General features: G+C 36.5%; 1 non-coding gene and 1 pseudogene across 1 annotated transcript; one reads left to right on the top strand and one right to left on the bottom strand.

The window, feature by feature from the left end:
- LOC108396211 (uncharacterized) overlaps positions 1-18998 on the bottom strand; it is a 168003-nt pseudogene that overhangs the window by 7857 nt on the left and 141148 nt on the right.
- Positions 9520-9626, top strand: LOC118969871 (U6 spliceosomal RNA). Its single transcript, XR_005057699.1, has one exon. It is a non-coding gene; the product is annotated as a U6 spliceosomal RNA (small nuclear RNA).

Raw genomic sequence — 18998 nt, 5'->3', positions numbered from 1 at the left:
GGACTAATTTATAAAAAGAGAAAATACTAAAATACATAAAATCAGAAGTGAAACAGGAGACATCACAACTAATAATATAGAAAAACATAAGATCAAAAGCAACTACTATGAACAATTACATGCCAACAAATTAGATAACCTAAAAGAAATGGATAATTTCCTAGAAAAACATAAACTACAAAAATGGAATCAGGAGAAATAGTATATACTAACAGATCAATAACGAGTAAAGAGATTAAATCAGTAATCAAAACCTCTTAACACAAAAAACTCCAAATCCAAACAGCTTCACTGGCAAACTCAACCAAATATTTAAATAAAAATTAATGCCCATTCTTCGCAAGCCAATCCAAAAATTTGAAAAGGAAGGGACACTTCCAAACTCATTTTACAACACCTGATATCAAAGCCAGATAAGGACAGTACAATGAAAGAAAACTATAGACCAACATCCCTGATGAAGATGCAAAAGTTTTCAACAAACAGTTAGTAAACCAAAATGAAGAATGCATTAAAAGTGGGATTTATCCCTGGAATAACAAGGTCAACATACACAAATCAATATAATGCCTCAATAGAATGAAACATAAAATCAGAGAATATCTCAATAGATGCAGGAAAAGCATTAAAACAAATAAAATATACTATAGTAATAAAAACCCTCAACAAATTAGGTATAGAAAGAACATACCTCAACATGATAAAGGCCATATAGAACAAACACAGCTAACATTACACTCAACAGTGAAAATTAAAAACTTCTCATCTAAGATCAGAAACAAGTCAAGAATGCCCATTCTCACCACTTATTCAGTATAATATTGGAAGTCCTAGTCAGAGCAATTTAGCAAGACAAAGAAATAAAAGGCATCCAAATCAGAAAATAAGAAGTAAAATGATCACTATTTGAAGATAGTATGATTTTATATGTAGAAAATCCCAAACACTCATCCAAAAACTCTTGTGACTAACTTTATTGAATTCAATAAAGTTTCAGGATTTAAAGTCAACATAGAGAAATTATTTGCATTTCTTTCTATACACTAATAATGAAACACCTGAAAAGGAAACAAATAAAACTATCAAATACATAATAGGATAATAAACACCTGAGAATAAATTTAACCAATAAAGTTAAGTATATGTACAATGAAAACTATATGACTTTGTTGACACCAATCAAAAAAGAAACAAATGGAAAAATAACCCCTGTTCATGGATAAGAATTTATATTGTTAAAATGTCCATATACCAAAAGCCAACTATAGGTTCAATACAATCCCTATCAAAACTCTAATGGTATTTTTCACGGAAATAGAAAAAAAAACATGAAATTTACATGGAACCAAAAAAGACCCTGCAATCATAAAGGTCATAGATAAGGCAATTATAAGAAAGAACAAAACTGGGGGCATCATACTTCTTGATTCCAAACTACAACACAAAGCTATAGTAATGAAAATGATTTGATACTGCCATAAAATAGACAACATAGGCCAATGGAAAAGAAAAAGAATCACAGAATTAACTCACTACATAAAGTCAACTAATAGTCAACAAAGGAGCCAAAAACTTCTAATGGAGACAAGATAGTCTCTTCAAATAATGGTGTTGTGAAACTGGATAAATATTTGTCAAAGAAATCAAATTGGAACCCTGTCTTACACCACTAATAAAAATTAACTCAAAATGGATCAAATAAGTAAACATAAGACCTGACTCCTAGAGGAAAACATGGGGAAGAAGCTCTTCAACATTGGTATTGACTATAATTTTTTTGGATGTGACACCAAAGCAAAAGCAACAAAAACAAAAAGTGAACAAGTGGGACTACATCAAACTTAAAAGCTCCTGCACAGCAAAAGAAACAACCAACAAAATGAAGAGGAACTTTACAGAGTAGGAGAAAATGCAAATCATATATTGGATAAGAGGTTAATAGCCAAAATCCATAAAGAACTCCTGCATCTCAATAACAAAAAAAAATCTGATTAAAAGATGTGCATAGAGACCAAATAGACATTTTTTTCCAAAAAAGACATAAAAAATGCCCAAAAGGCACATGAAAATATGTTCAACATTATTAATCATCAGAAAGAGGCAAATCCAAACCACAGTGAGATATCACCTTACCCTGTTAGAATGACTAACATCAAGAAGACAAGAGATAGCAAGTTTGGTGAGGATATGGAGAAAATGGAACTCTTGATTATTGTTACTGAGAATGTAAACTGGTGCATCTATTATGGAAAATAGTATGAAGTTTTTTCAAAAAATTAAAAATAGAACTACTGTATATCCTAGCAATTCCCTTCTTTTTGTATATACCCAAAATAAATGAAAACAGAATATTGAAAAGTTATATACACTCCCATGTTTGTTGTAATATGACTCAACAATAGCTGAGATATGGAAAAAACCTGTGTTCATCAGTGGATGAATGGAGAAAGATGTGGTATCTATATCTATCTATATCTATATCTATATCTATATCTATATCTATATCTATATATCTATATCTGTATCTATATCTATATCTGTATCTATATATCTGTAACTATATGATATCTGTATATATACACACACAGACACACACAAAATGGAATATTAAGGAAATCCTGTTTGTGATAACATGGATGTACCTTGAGGGACCTATGTTGAGGTATGTAAGACAGAAAAAGACAAATACAGTATGATATCACTTATATGTGGAATCTATAAAAGGAGAACTCATAAAAATGCAGTGTAAAATGGTGGTTACTAGGGCTGGGGAATGGGGGAATAGGAATTGCAACAAGTAGATGAAAAAGTCTTGGAGAGCTAATGTCCAATATACTGATTGATTATAGATAATAACATGGTATTGGTATTATAAACATCTAACTTGCTATGAGACTAGATATTAATTATTCCCACCATGGAAAATAAATAATTCTGTGATGGGTTAGTGTTGCTAGCAAACACTATAATGGCAATGATATTACAATACATAAATTTGCCAAATCAACATGCTATATACCTTAAAGTTTTACAATGTTTCTGTAAAATGTATTTCAATTAAACAGAAAAGGCTGCATGCATGCCAGACTGGGCATATATATGAGAAAACTGGGTAATCTCTACTGGTCTATCTTCAAGTGTGCTAATTCTTTCTTCTTCTTAGTCAAATATCTTTTTGAGTCATTTTAATGAAATTTTCAATTCTGTTTTTCTATTTGTCCATTCACCCAAAATTCCTTGAAGAGAACTTAAGTTTTCACCTTTAGTTAACCTTCAACCCCTACATAAGTAGGGAGTGAATACTAAAGCAGAATTGTAAGTGATATGATTAAATTTTTACGGAGTATCTAATGCAGAGTCAATTGGTAAAGATTGGGAGAGGTTTCCCATCCCCACCTTCATTCCAGGCTTTTGTGGAAACTCTGTCAAAACAAGAAATGAACACTAAGTTAATGGAACACAGCATTCAGTAGTCACACATGAAAACAAATACAGAATTTACAAATATAATTTAGAAGTCACTAAATAATCAAACAATAAAACCCCATAGAAACCATAATCAACAAGCTACAGGGAAATTGGAGAATTTGACTTCTAGAGTTGCCACATTAGACTATTCAGAATAATCAATTTTTAAAATTTTGGTATCATTAATGAAAATTACATGAGCAACATTATGGTTACTAGACTCCCCCCATTATCAAATCCCCACCACATACCCCATTACAGACACTGTCCATTAGTGTAGTAAGATGATATAGAATCACTACTTGTCTTCTCTGTGTTGTACTGCCTTTCCCATGCCCCAACCCCCTACATTATGTGTGCTAATCGGAATGCCCCCTTTTCCCTCTTCTCCCTCCCTTCCCACCCATCCTCCCCAGTCCCTTTCCTTTTGGTAACTGTTAGTCCGTTCTTGGGTTCTGTGAGTCTGCTGCTGTTTTGTTCCTTCAGTATTTTTCTTTATTCTTATACTCCACATATGAGTAAAATGTTTTGATACTTGTCTTTCTCTGCCTGGCTTATTTCACTGAGCATAATACCCTCTAGCTCCATGCACGTTTTTGCAAATGGTAGGATTTTTTTCTTCTTATGGCTGAATAATATTCCATTCTGCATATGTACCACATCTTTATCCATTCATCTACTGATGGACACTTAGGTTGTTTCCATTTCTTGGCTATTTTAAAAAGTGCTGTGATACACATAGGGGTGCATATGTCTTTTTCAAACTGGGCTGCTGCATTCTTCAGGTAAAGTCCTAGAGGTGGAATTCTTGGGTCAAATGGTATTTCTATTTTGAGCTTTTTGAGGAACCTCCATACTGCTTTCCAATGGCCACTCTGGGACAAAGGAAAGATGAGAACTTTGAAAGACTTCCCAACAGTGAGAGAGCTGCTAAAAAGGCAAATATTACACAGAGCTTGCTGTTCAGGAGAAAGGACAGATGGACAAAATCAACCTAGCACACATAGCCCAGCAAGTTGGGAATCTTCAGGAGCTTCAGTTGGTCAAGTCCTCTTGCTGGCAATGCAGTACCAAGGCCCCCGACTGTGATACACAGCCTGCTGATAATTCCTCCTGGCTGGCACCAGATAACAAACCTGCCACCATTGGCATTGCACCAGACCAGTTGGAGTGTGGCCCTGCCTATGGCAGCTATGAGGGCATAACACAGAGGCTCCTCCCCATGTGATCACTGGAGTGGAGGCAGGCCCTGCAGCCAGGAAGAAGGAAAAACTTTTTCCTCCCAGCAGGCACTGGCACTGCTTACCTGTGACCCTTAGCACTGCTCCAGGGGTTGGGCAGCTTCACAGAGTAGAACTTCTGGACACTAGAGAGTGCGACCTACACAAAGTTATTATTCCATAGTAATCATTAGAAAACTGAAAAGGCAAAATAATCTGGTATAAGCCAACATCCCTCAAACACCAGAAAGAGGGCTAAGTGAAACTGAAATCACCAATCTACCTCTTAAGAAATATTTCAAAATAAAAATCATAAACATGCTCAAGGAGCTACAGAAAAATATTTAAGATGTCAGGGAGGACTTCTACGACCAGATAGAAACATTACAAAATATATTATCTGAAATGAAACATACAGGGATGGATTGAAAAGCAGAGTAGATGAGGTACAGGACATAGTAAATGAAATGGAAATTAGAGAACTGGAAAAAAAAGAAGCTGAGGCATAGAGAGAAAATACAATCTTAGAGATAAAGAATAATAAAAGAAATGTGTGACAAATCCAAATGGACCAATATTCACATTATAGGGGTACCAGAAGAAGAAGAGAGAGAAAAAGGGAGAGAAAGTGTCTTTGAGGAGGTAATTGCTGAAGATTTCCCCAGTCCGGGGAAGGAGATAGTCTCTCAGGCCATGGAGGTGCACAGATGTCCCAACACAATGGACCTGAGGAGGACAACACCAAGACATATAATAATTAAAATTGCAAAGATCAAGGATAAGGACAGACTATTAAAAGCAGCCAGAGAGAGAAAAAAGATCACATACAAAGGAAAACCCATCAGCCTATCATCAGACTTATCAACAGAAACCTTATAGGCCAGAAGGGAGTCACATGATATATTTATTGAAAAGAAACTGAAGGGACTTGAAACAAGAATACTCTACCCAGCAATGTTATCATTTAAATTTGAAGGAGGGATTAAACAATCTCCAGATAAGCAAAAGCTAAGAGAATTTAGGTGGCCGGGCAAGAGGGCAGTGTGAGTAGGGCAGCAGAAATCTCCTCCCACAACCATATATATTTTTGAAAATACAACAAATACAACTGTTCCTAAAAGAGAGACCAGATGATACAGTACAACAGCCAGGCTACATCTACATCTGCAAGAACCCAGTGCCTCACAACGGGGGTAAGATACAAGCCACGGCCTGGCGGGTTCTGAGCACACTCCTCACTCCAGCTCCCCGGTAGGAGGAGAGGAGTTAGAGTGGGGAGGGAGAGGGAGACCAGGACTGCTGAATACCCAGCCCTAGTCATCAGCACTGGGAGCACAGACACACAGTGCAATGGTGTGCTGGATACTAGGGAAATGGAAAAGTAAAATCTGTGAGTGGGTCCCTGCAGCCGGCTCCCCAGGGACAAAAGAAAAGTGAGTGCTTTTTGAAGGTCTTAAAGGGACAGGAGCCTCACAGCTGGACGGAAGTGTCCCGGCACACTCAGCACAGCAGCTGGGAATCCTGGAGAACTTCATTTGCCCTAGCCCCCTGGGCAGCAGCACACCTCTGAGGCCCCTCATGGTGATAAACAACCTCCCACCCGTTCCCCCTCTGGTGTGGCCCCACCATAGCAGAGCAGCAGCCTGAGGCTAGCCATGCCCACAGCAGCCATGCAGAGCCACCTCCGCAGCCATCCAGGCCAGACTTAGAGGTCCCGTCGGTGTGCAGCTGCCCAGCACAAGCTGCTAGGAGTTGCCGTTCTCACAGGAGAAGAAAGTGATGGGCAAGCAGGAATGTACTTTGTTCTCCCAGCTGACACACACACCAACTGCCCACGACTACCTCTATCGCCATGAAAAGGCAGAAGAATTTGACAAGACCAAAATAACAGAGACACCCCCTGAGAAGGAGCCTGGGGAGATAGATTTAACCACTCTTCCTGAAAAAAAATTCAAAATAAAGGTCATAACCATGCTGATGGAGCTGCAGAGAAAAATACAAGAGCTAACGGATAAAGTTGGGAGGAAGAATACAGAAATAAAACAGTCTCTGGAAGGACTTAAAAGCAGAATGGATGAGATGCAAGAGGCCATTAATGGAATAGAAATCAGAGAACAGGAATGCACAGAGCTGATGCAGAGAGAGATAAAAGGATCTCCAGGAATGAAACAATATTAAGAGAACTGTGTGACCAATCCAAATGGAACAATATCTGTGTTATAGGGGTACCAGAAGAAGAGAGAGAAAAAGGGATAGAAAGTGTATTTGAATAAATAATTGCTGAAAACTTCCCCAAACTGGGGGAGGAAATAGACAGACCATGGAAGCACACAGAACTCCCAACAGAAGGGACCCAAGGAAGACAACACCAAGACACATAATAATTAAAATGTCAAAGATCAAGGACAAGGACAGAATATTAAAGGCAGTCAGAGAGAGAAAAAAGGTCACCTACAAAGGAAAATCCATCAGGCTACAATCAGACCTCTCAACAGGAAACCTTACAGGTCAGAAGAGAATGGCATGATATATTTAATGCAATGAAGCAGAGGGGCATTGAACCAAGTATAATGTATCCAGCATGATTATTATTTAAATATGAAGGAGGGATTAAACCATTCCCAGACAAGCAAGAGTTGAGGGAATTTGCCTCCCACAAACCACCTCTACAGGGTATTTTAGAGGGACTTCTCCAGATAGAAGCACTCCTAAGGCTAAATAGATATCATCAGAGAAAATAAAATCACAGCAAAGAAAGCAGACCAACCAAATACTAACTAAAGGCAAAAAAATAAAATCAATTGCCCACAAAAGTTAGGAGAATTTAGCTCACAGAAACCATCTCTACACTCTATTTTGGAGGGACTGTGATAGAAGGAAGTGTTCCTAAGGCTGAACAGCTGACACCAGGGGTAATAAAACCACAGTAAAGAAAGTAGAACAATTAATTACTAAGCAGAGGCAAAATGAAATAAACTAACCGCAAAGTCAGTCAAGGGATAGACAAAGAGTAGAGAATATGACACCTAATATATAAAGAACTAAGGAGGAAGAAAAAGGAGGAGAAAAAAAGAACCTTTGCATTGTGTTTATAAAAGCATGCTATGTGAGTTGTTAGTCTCGTAGATAGTAAGGAAGTTACCCTTGAATGTTTGGTAAACATGAAACTAAAGTCTGTAATGGCAATAAGTACATACCTATCATAATCACCTAAAACAAATGGTCTGAATGCACCAATCAAAAGATAAAGAGTCACTGAGTGAATAAAAAAAAGGTCTGTCTATATGCTTCCTAAAAGAGAATCACTTCAAATCCAGAGACATATAAAGAATGAAAATGATATTTCATGCAACTAACAGGGAGAAAAAAGCAGTAGTTGCAGTAATTGTATCTGGCAAAATAGACTTAAAAAAAGTAACAAAAGGCAAAGAAGGACATTAAATAATGATAAAGGGGTCAGTCCAACAAGAGGATATAACTATTATAAATATCTATGAACCCAACAGTGGAGCACTACATATGTGAAACAAATACTAACAGAATTGAAGCAGGAAATAGAATGCAATGCATTCATTTTAGGAGACTTCAACACACCACTCAGTCCAAAGGGCAGATCAACCAGACAGAAAATAAGAAAGGAGACAGAGGCACTGAACAACATAGTAGAACAGATGGATTTAATGGACATCTACAGAACACTCCATCCAAAAGCAAGAGGATACACAATCTTCTCAAGTGCAAATGGAACATTTTCAAGAATAGATGATTTACTAGGCCAAAAAAAGAGCCTCAGTATATATAGAAGGATTGAAATTATACCAACCAGCTTCTCAGATCCCAGAGGTATGAAACTAGAAATAAATTACACAAAGAAAGTGAAAAGGCCCACAAACACATGGAGGCTTAATAACATGCTCCTAAATAATAAATGGATAAATGACCAAATAAAAACAGAGATCAAGTAATATATGGAGACAAATGACAACAATAATTCAATACCACAAAATATGGGGGATGCAGCTAAGGCTATGCTATGAGGGAAGTATATTGCAATACAGGCCTACCTCAGAAAAGAGGAACAATCCCAAATGAACAGCCTAAACTCACAATTAACAAAACTAGAAAAAGAAGAACAAATGTGACCCAAAGACAGTAGAAGGAGGAACATAATAAAGATTAGAGAAGAAATAAATAAAATCGAGAAGAATAAAACAATAGAAAGAATCAATGAAAACCAAGAGGTGGTTCTTTGAGAAAATGAAAAAAATACTTAAAACCCTAGCCAGATTTATCAAGAAAAAAAGAGAGTCTACTCACATAAACAAAATCAGAAATGAGAAAGGGAAAATCATTACGGACACCACAGAAATACAAAGAATTAATGGAGAATACTATGAAATATTATATGCAAACAAACTGGATAACCTAGAAGAAATGGACAACTTTCTAGAAAAATACAACTTTCCAAGGCTGACCCAGGAAGAAACAGAAAATCTGAATAGACCAATTACCAGCAAGGAAATTAAATTGGTAATAAAAAAAACTACCTAAGAACAAACCCCTTCATCCAGATGGTTTCATTGCTAAATTTTATCAAACATGTAGTGAAGACATAATACCCATCCTCCTTAAAGTTTTCCAAAAGTAGAAGAGGAGGGAACATTCCCAAAGGTATTCTATGAGGCCAGAATCACCTTAATACCAAAACCAGTCAAAAACACCACAAGAAAAGAAAATTACAGACCAATATCCCTGATGAACATAGATGCAAAAATACTCAACAAAGTATTAGCAAACCGAATTCAAAAATTTATCAGAAAGATCATCCATCGTGCTCACTTCAGCAGTACATTTACTAAAATTGGAATGATACAAAGAAGATTAGCATGATCCCTGTGCAAGGATGACATACAAATTTGTGAAGTGTTCCATATATTTTTTAAAAATAAGATCATCCATCATGATCAAGTAGGATTTATTCCAAGGATGCAAGGATGGTACAACATTTGAAAATCCATCATCATCCACCATATCAACAAAAAGACAAAATCCACATGATCATCTCCATACATGCCAAAAAAGCATTTGACAAATTCAACACCAATTCATGATAAAAACTCTCAACCAAATGGCTATAGAGGGCAAGTACCTCAACATAATAAAGGCCATATATGACAAACAAACACCCAACATTATACTTAACAGCAAGATGCTGAAAGCTTTCATTTTAGATCAAGAACAAGAGAAGGATGCCAACTCTCTCCTCTTTTATTCAGCATGGGAATCAGACAACACAAAGAAATAAAAGGCATCCAGATTGGCAAGGAAGAAGTTAAACTGTCCCTGTTTGCAAATGACATGATGTTGTACATAAAAAACCCTAAAGAATTCACTCCAAAACTACTAGATCTACCATCTGAATTCAGTAAAGTTGCAGAATACAAAATTACTACACAGGAATCTGTTGCCTTCCTATACAGTAATGATGAACTGGCAAAAAGGGAAGTCAGGAAAACAATTCCATTCACAATTGCATCCAAAAGAATAAAATACGTATTTATAAACCTAACCAAGGAAATGAAAAACCTATTCTCTGAAAACTACAAGATGCTCATGAGAGAAATTAAAGAAGACACCAATAAATGGAAACACAGCCTGTGCTCATGGATAGGAAGAATTTGTATTGTCAAAATGGCCATCCTACCTAAAGCAATCTACAAATTCAATGCAATTCCTATCAAAATACCAACAGCATTCTTCAGTGAACTGGAACAAATAATTCGAAAATTAACATGGAACTACAAAAGACCCTGAATAGCCAAAGCAGTCCTGAAAAGGTAGAATAAAGCGGGTGATATTATGCTCCCCAACTTCAAGTTCTGCTACAAAGCCACAGTAATCAAGACAATTTGGTACTGGCACAAGAACAGACCCATAGACGAATGGAACAGACTAGAGAACCCAGATATAAACCCAAGCATATATGGTCAATTAAAATATGATAAAGAGTCATGGATATACAATGGGGAAATGACAGGCTCCTCAACAACTGATTCTGGAAAAACTGGATAGCTACATGCAAAAGAATGAAACTGGATTATTGTCTAATCCCATACACAAAAGTAAACTCAAAATGGATCAAAGACCTCAATATAAGTCATGAAACCATAAAATTCTTAAAAGGAAACATAGGCAAAAATCTCCTGAATATAAACATGAGCAACTTTTTCCTGAATGCATCTCCTTGGGCAAGGGAAACAAAAGCAAAAATGTAGAAATGGGACTAAATCATGCTAAAAAGCTTCTGTACAGCAAAGGACATCATCAGCAGAACAAAAATGTATCATACATTATGGGAGAATATATTTGTGAATGACATACATGACAAGGGGTTAACACCCAAATATATAAAGAACACGCACGCCTCAACAACCGAAAAGCAAATAACCCTATTAATAAATGGGCATAGGATATGAACAGATACTTCTCCAAAGAAGAAATTCAGATGGTCAACAGGGAAATGAAAAGATCCTCCACATCGCTAATTATCAAGGAAATGCCAATTAAAACCACAATGAGATATCACCTCACACCAGTTAGGATGGCCAACATAGAAAAGACTAGGAACAACAAATGCTGGTGAGGATGCAGAGAAATGGGAACCCTCCTACACTGCCGGTGGGAATGTAAACTAGTTCAACCATTGTGGAAAAGCAGTATGAAGGTTCCTCAATAGACTAAAAATAGACATACCACTTGACCCAGGAATTCCACTCCTAGGAATTTACCCTAAGAATGCAGCAGTCCAGTTTGAAAAAGACAGATGTACCCCTATGTTTATCGCAGCACTATTTACAATACCCAAGAAATGGAAGCAACCTAAGTGTCCATCAGTAGTAGATGAATAGATAAAGAAGATGTGGTACGTATACAGAATGGAATGTAATTCAGTGATAAGAAGTAAAGAAATCCTACCATTTGCAACAACATGGATGGAGCTAGAGTGTATTATGCTCAGTGAAATAAGCCAGGTGGAGAAAGACAATTACCAAATGATTTCACTCATCTGTGGAGCATAACAACAAAGCAAAAACCAAAGGAACAAAACAGCAGCTGACTCACAGAACCCAAGAATGGACTAATAGTTGTCAAAGGGAAAGGGACTGGGAAGGGTGGGTGGGAAGGGAGGGAGAAGGGGAAAAGGGGCATTATGATTAGCACACATAATGTGTATGTGGGGGCACAAGGAAGGCAGTATAGCACAGAGAATACAAGTAGTGACTCTACAGCATCTTACTACTCTGATGGACAGTGACTGTAAGTGACTGTAATGGGGTATGTGGTGGAGACTTGATAATGGGGGAATCTAGTAACCACAATGTTGCTCATGTGATTGTATATTAATGATACCAAAAAAGTAATACCAATCAAAATATAAATACAAACAAGGAAAAATAATATCTAGATAGGAACATCTATCTGGGATCATTTCTGTTAATCCTGAATAATTATTTTGAGTGTTTTTTGGTAGTTTCTGTAATCTGGTGATATTTTCTCTCAGATATTTTTCTGCATGAACAATGTCCTTTATTCACCTTCATTTTTTTATCCAGCTTTATTGAGATATAATTGACATACAATGTTGTGTAGTTTAAGGTGTACTATGTACTGATTTGATGTGGTTGTGTAATGCTAAACGATCCCTACTAAAAGGTTAGTTAACACATTCATCATCCTCAGTAACACTTGTTATTTCGCGTTTTTGATGATAGACATTCTAACAGGTGTGAGGTGATTTATACTCATTGCGGTTTGGATTTGCAATACCCTGATGAGTAATTTTGAGCACCTTTCCATGTACCTGTTTATACCATTTGTGTATCTTTGGAAAAAAAGTGTATTCAGTCTGCCTATTTTTAATAGGGTTGTTTTGTTTTCTGCTATTGAGCATGCGATTTCTTATATATTTTGGATATTAACCCCTTAATAGACATGGTTTGCAAATATTTTCTTGCATTATGTAGCCTTTTCATATTGCTGAATGTTTCTTTTTCTGTACAAAAGCTTTTTAGTTTGATGTAGTCCCACATATTTAATTTTGCTTTTGGTGTCATATCCACAAAATCATTGCCAAGACAAATGTCAAGAAGTTTTTTTACTAAATTTTATTCTAGGAGTTTGTGTTTTCAGGTCTCACTTTTAAGTCTTTAATCCATTTTGAGTTCATTTTTGTGATAGGCATAAGACAGGGTCCAAATTCATTTTCTTTTCATGAAAACATCAAATTTTCCCTAAACCATTTATTGAAGAGACTTTCTTTTATCCATTGAGTATTTGTGGTTCCCTGCCAAACATAAGTTGACCATATATGCATTCATTTATTTTTCTGGGTTCTTGATTCTACTCCAGTATTACATGTGTTTATTTTTATGGCAGTACGGTACTGCTTTGATTACATTTTCTGATAATATAGTTTTAAATTAGGAGGCGTGATGCCTCCAGTTTTGTTCTCTTTTATTAAAATTGTTTGGGCTACTCAGGGTCTTCTATTCCATACAAATTTTGGTATTGCTTTTTCTATTTATGAGAAAAATTCCACTGGAAGTTTGACAGGGATTATGTTGAATCTATAAATGGTTTTAAGTAGCATGGACATTTTAACAGTATTAATTCTTCCATCCATGAATACAGAATATATTTTAATTCATTTGTCTTCTTCAAATTCTTTCACCAATGTCTTATAGTTTTCAGTGTACACAATTTTCACTTGGTTAAATTTATTTCTAAATATTTTATTTTTGATACTATTATAAATGGGATTGTTTTCTTTATCTTTTTCTAGATAGTTCATTGTTGGTGTACAGAGATGTAACTGCTTTTTGTATGTTGGTTTTATATCCTGTTACTCTACTGAAATTTTTATTAGTTCTAACAGTTTTTTGTGGTATCTTTAGGATTTTCTATATTTGAGACCATATCATATGTTAATAGATACAATTTTATTTCTTCTTTTTTGATTTTGATGCCTTGTATTTATTTTCCTTGCTTAATTGCTCTGGGTTAAGATTTCCTATTTCAAATAGGAGTGGTGAAAATGAGAACACTTTTCTTGTATCTGATCTTGGCGACATAGCTTTTAACCTATCACCATTAAGTATAACGTTAGGTGTGGATTTGTGTATATGTTATATTATGTTAAGGTATTTTCCTTTTATTCTCATATTTTTAGTTTTTTTAAATCATGAAAACATGTATCTTGTCAGATGCTTTTTCTGCACCTATTTAGATGATCATATGATGTTTATCTATCATTCTATTAATATGGTGTATCATGTTCATTGATTTGTGTATATCGATATATCCTTGCAATTAAGGAATACATCCCAAGTGGTCATGATGTATATTCCCCTTAAGGTATTGTTGAAATCATTTTACTGGTATCTTGATGATTTTTACATCTTCATTCACCAGAGATATCGGTCTACAATCTTCTATTATTATAATGTCCTTATCTGGCTTGGTATCAGGGCAATGCTGACCCTGTATAATGAGTTTGGAAATGTTCCTTCCTCTTCACATTTCTGGAAACACTTGAAAAATACTGGTGTTAATTCTTTAAAATTTGGTAGGATACATCAGTGAAGCTATCCGGTTGTTGGATAATCTGTTGTTGGAGGTTTTTAATTACTGATTCAATCTTCTTACTCATTAACAGTCTATTCATATTTTCTATTCCTTCTGATTAATTCTTGGTAGGTTGCATGTCTCTAGGAACTTATCCCTTTCTTCTAGGTTATCCAATTTGTTAGCATGCAATTATTAATAGTAGTCTCTAATGATCCACTGTATTTCTGTGGTACTGGTTATAATGTGTCCTCTTCCATTTGTGATTTTATTTATTTGAGTATTCTCTTTTTTCATGAGTCTAGATAAAGATTTGCTAATTTTGTTTTTCTTTTCAAAAAGCCACTTCTTTGTTCCACTGATTTTTTTCAATTATTTTTTGGTATCCTTTCATTTATTTTCCTCTGATCTTTGTTATTTCCTTCCTTCTACTAACTTCAAGCTTAATTTGTTTTTTACTTTTTCTAGCTTCCTTAGTTTTAAAGTTAGGTTGTTAATTTAAGTTCTTGTTATTAACATACAGTTGTCACTATAAACTTCTTTCTCAGAACTTTTTTTGAAGCATCTTATACATTTTGGCATATTGTGGTTCCTTTTGGGGGGGGGTTGTTTCAAGATATTTCTTAATTTTACTTAAGATTGTTCTTTGATCTGTTGGTTGTTCAAGAGTGTTTTGTTTGTCCCATAGGTCTATTTGGTCTAAAGTATAGTTCAGTCCAATGTTTCCTTATTTATTTTATTTATGAATGATTTATCCATTATTGAAAGTGGAGTGCTGAAATCCCCTATTATAGTATTGTTGCATATTTATTCATTCAGTTTTGTTAATATTTTATGAATATATTTTGGATCTCTAATCTTGGATGCATACATTTCTATAGTTGTTATATCCTCATTAAGAATTGATCCATTTATCATTATATAATGACCATTTTGTCTCCTTTTACTGTTTGACACTTAAAGTCTATTTTGTCTTATGTGAACATAGCTACTCCTGCTCTCTTTTGGTTTCCATTTGCATGCAATATATCATTCCATCCTTTCTCATTCAGTATATTTGTGCCCTAAAAGCTAATGTGGGGAGCCAACATGGTGGCGTGAGTAGGACAGTGGGAATCTCCTCCCAAAAACATATATATTTTTGAAAATATAACAAATATAATTAATCCTAAAAGAGAGACCAGAAGACACAGGACAACAGCCAGACTATATCCACACATGCGAGAGCCCAGCGCCTGGTGAAAGGGGTAAGATACAACTCCTGGCCTGGCGGGACCGAGCACACCTACCCCTAGCTCCCGGCGGGAGGCAGAGGGAGCCCAGGACTGCTAAACACCCAGCCCCAGCCACCCACACCAGAGCGCAGACACAGTGCATGCGTGGAGGGCTGGAAACTAGGGAAATACGGCAGCAAGACCTCTGAGCGGGTTCTGAAGCTGATGCGCCTGTGACAAAGAAAAGCGAGTGCTTTTTGAAAGTCTTAAAGGGACAGGGACATAACAGCTGGATGGATACAACACAGGTCACAGCCCAGTGGCTGGAAATTATAGGGAAAACCGGGCGCACTAACCCCCTGGGCAACAGCTCTGAGACCCCTCACGGAGGTAAACAGCCAAACAGCCCCCTGGTCCATTACACCTCTGGGTGCTGCGAAAGCAGAGAAACAGCCTAAGGCAGACCACACACATAGAAAGGGAAATTCCTCCATATCGGCCGGGCAAGACACAAAGACCCAGTCTACATGCAATTACCCAACACAAGCCACTAGGGGTCGCAGTTCTCCGAGTAAAGAAAGGCCGTAGCAAGTGAAAAGTTTGGCCCTCCCAGCTGACAGTCAATAGCACCTGTCAACATGAAAAGACAAAAAAATATGATCCAGACAAGACTAACCCAGACAGCTTCGGCATCTGCTACATCTTCCCCTGAGAAGGAAACTGGGGAGATAGATTTAACCAGTCTTCCTGAAAAAGAATTCAAAACAAAAGTCATAACCATGCTGATGGACTTGCAGAGAAATATGCAAGAACTAAGGAAGGAGAATACAGAAATAAAAGAAGCTCCGGAAAGACTTCAAAAGAGAATGGATGAGATGCAAGAGACCATTAATGGACTAGAAAACAGAGAACAGGAACGCAGAGAAGCTGATGCAGAGAGAGATAAAAGGATCTCCAGGAATGAAAGAATTCTAAGAGAGCTGAGTGACCAAATGAAATGGAACAACATCCACACTACAGGGGTACCAGAAGAAGAAGAGAGAGAAAAAGGGATAGAAAGTGTCTTTGAAGAAATAATTGCCGAAAACATCCCCAAACTAGGGGAAGAAATGGTCTCTCAGACCACAGAGGTACACAGAACTCCCATGACAAGGGATCCAAGGAGGGCAACACCAAGACACATAATAATTAAAATGGCAAAGACCAAAGACAAGGAAAAAGTATTAAAGGCAGCCAGAGAGAAAAAAAAGGTTACCTACAAAGGAAAACCCATCAGGCTATCATCAGACATCTCAACAGAAACTCTATAGTCCAGAAGAGAAAGGCATGATATACTTAATGCAATGAAACAGAAGGACCTCGAACCAAGACTACTGCATCCAGCACTAATATCATGTAAATATGAAGGAGGGATTAAACAATTCCCAGACAAGCAAAAGTTGAGGGAATTTACCTCCCACAAACCACCTCTACAGGGCATCCTACAGGGACTGCTCTAGACGGGAGCACTACTAAAAAGAGCACAGAACAAAACACACAACATATGAAGAAGGGAGGAGGAGGAATAAGAAGGGAGAGAAATAAAGAATCATCAGACCGTGTTTATGATAGCTCAACAAGTGAGTTAAGTTAGACAGTAAGATAGCAAAAGAAGCTAACCCTGGACCTTTGGTAACCACAAACTTAAAGCCTGCAGTGGCAATAAGTACATACCTCTCAATAATCACCCTAAATGTAAATGGACTGAATGCACCAATCAAAATACACAGAGTGAGAGAATGGATAAAAAGCAAGACCCATCCATATGCTGCTTACAAGAGACTCACCTCAAATCCAAAGACATGCACAGACTTAAAGTCAAGGGATGGAAAAAGATACTTCATGAAAACAACAGAGAGAAAAAAGCAGGTGTTGCAATTCTGGTATCAGACAAAACAGACGTCAAAATAAAGAAAGTAACAAAAGAAAAAGAAGGACATTACATAATGATAAAGGGCTCAGTCCAACAAGAGGATATAACCATTATAAATATATATGCCCCCAATACAGGAGCACCAACATACCTGAAACAAATACTAACAGAACTAAAGAAGGAAATAGAATGCAATGCATTCATTCTAGGAGAATTCAACACACCACTCACTCCAAAGGGCAGATCCACCAGACAGAAAATAAGTAAGGACATAGAGGCACTGAACAACACACTAGAACAGATGGAACTAGTAGACATCTATAGAACTCTACATCCAAAAGCAACAGGATACACATTCTTCTCAAGTGCACATGGAACATTCTCCAGAATAGACCACATTCTAGACCACAAAAAGAGCCTCAGTAAATTCCAAAAGATTGAAATCCTACCAACCAACTTTTCAGACCACAAAGGTATAAAACTAGAAATAAACTGTACAAAGAAAGAAAAAACGCTCACAAACACATGGAGGCTTAACAACACACTCCTAAATAATCAATGGATCAATGACCAAATCAAAATGGGGATCCAGCAATATATGGAAACAAACGACAACAACAAGACAAAGCCCCAACTACTGTGGGACATAGCAAAAGCAGTATTAAGAGGAAAGTATATAGCAATCCAGGCATATTTAAAAAAGGTAGAACAATCCCAAATAAATGGTCTAATGTCACAATTACCGAAATTGGAAAAAGAAGAACAAATGAGGCCTAAGGTCTGCAGAAGGAGGGACATAATAAAGATTAAAGAAGAATAAATAAAATTGAGAAGAATAAAACAAAAGCAAAAATTAATGAAAACAAGAGCTGGTTCTTCAAGAAAATAAACAAAATAGATAAGCCTCTAGCCAGACTTATTAAGAGGAAAAGAGAGTAATCACAAATCAACAGTACCAGAAACGAGAAAGGGAAAATCACTACGGACCCCACAGAAATACAAAGAATTATTAGAGAGTACTATGAAAACCTATATGCTAACAAGCTGGGAAACTTAGGAGAAATGACAACTTCCTAGAAAAATACAACCTTCCAAGACTGACCCTGAAAGAAACCGAAAATCTAAACAGACCAATTACCAGCAACGAAGTTGAAGCGGTAATCAAAAAACTACCAAAGAACAAAACCCCCGGGCCAGATGGATTCACCTAAGAACTTTATCAGACATACATAGAAGACATAATACTCATTCTCCTTAAAGTTTTCCAAAGAATAGAAGAGGAGAGAATACTCCCAAACTCATTCTATGAAGCCAACATCACCCTAATACCAAAACCAGACAAAGACCCCACCAAAAAAGAAAACTACAGACAAATATTCCTGATGAACGTAGATGCAAAAATACTGAACAAAATATTAGCAAACCAAATTCAAAAATATATCAAAAGGATCATACACCACGACCAAGTGGGATTCATTCCAGGGATGCAAGGATGCTACAACATTCGAAAGTCAATCAACATCATCCACCACATAACAAAAAGAAAGACAAAAACCACAT

Source organism: Manis javanica, chromosome X (assembly GCF_040802235.1).
Source record: "Manis javanica isolate MJ-LG chromosome X, MJ_LKY, whole genome shotgun sequence".
Classification (NCBI taxonomy): domain Eukaryota; kingdom Metazoa; phylum Chordata; class Mammalia; order Pholidota; family Manidae; genus Manis; species Manis javanica.
Note: the sequence above shows the minus strand (reverse complement) of the source record. Positions and strands in the feature narration are given on the sequence as shown.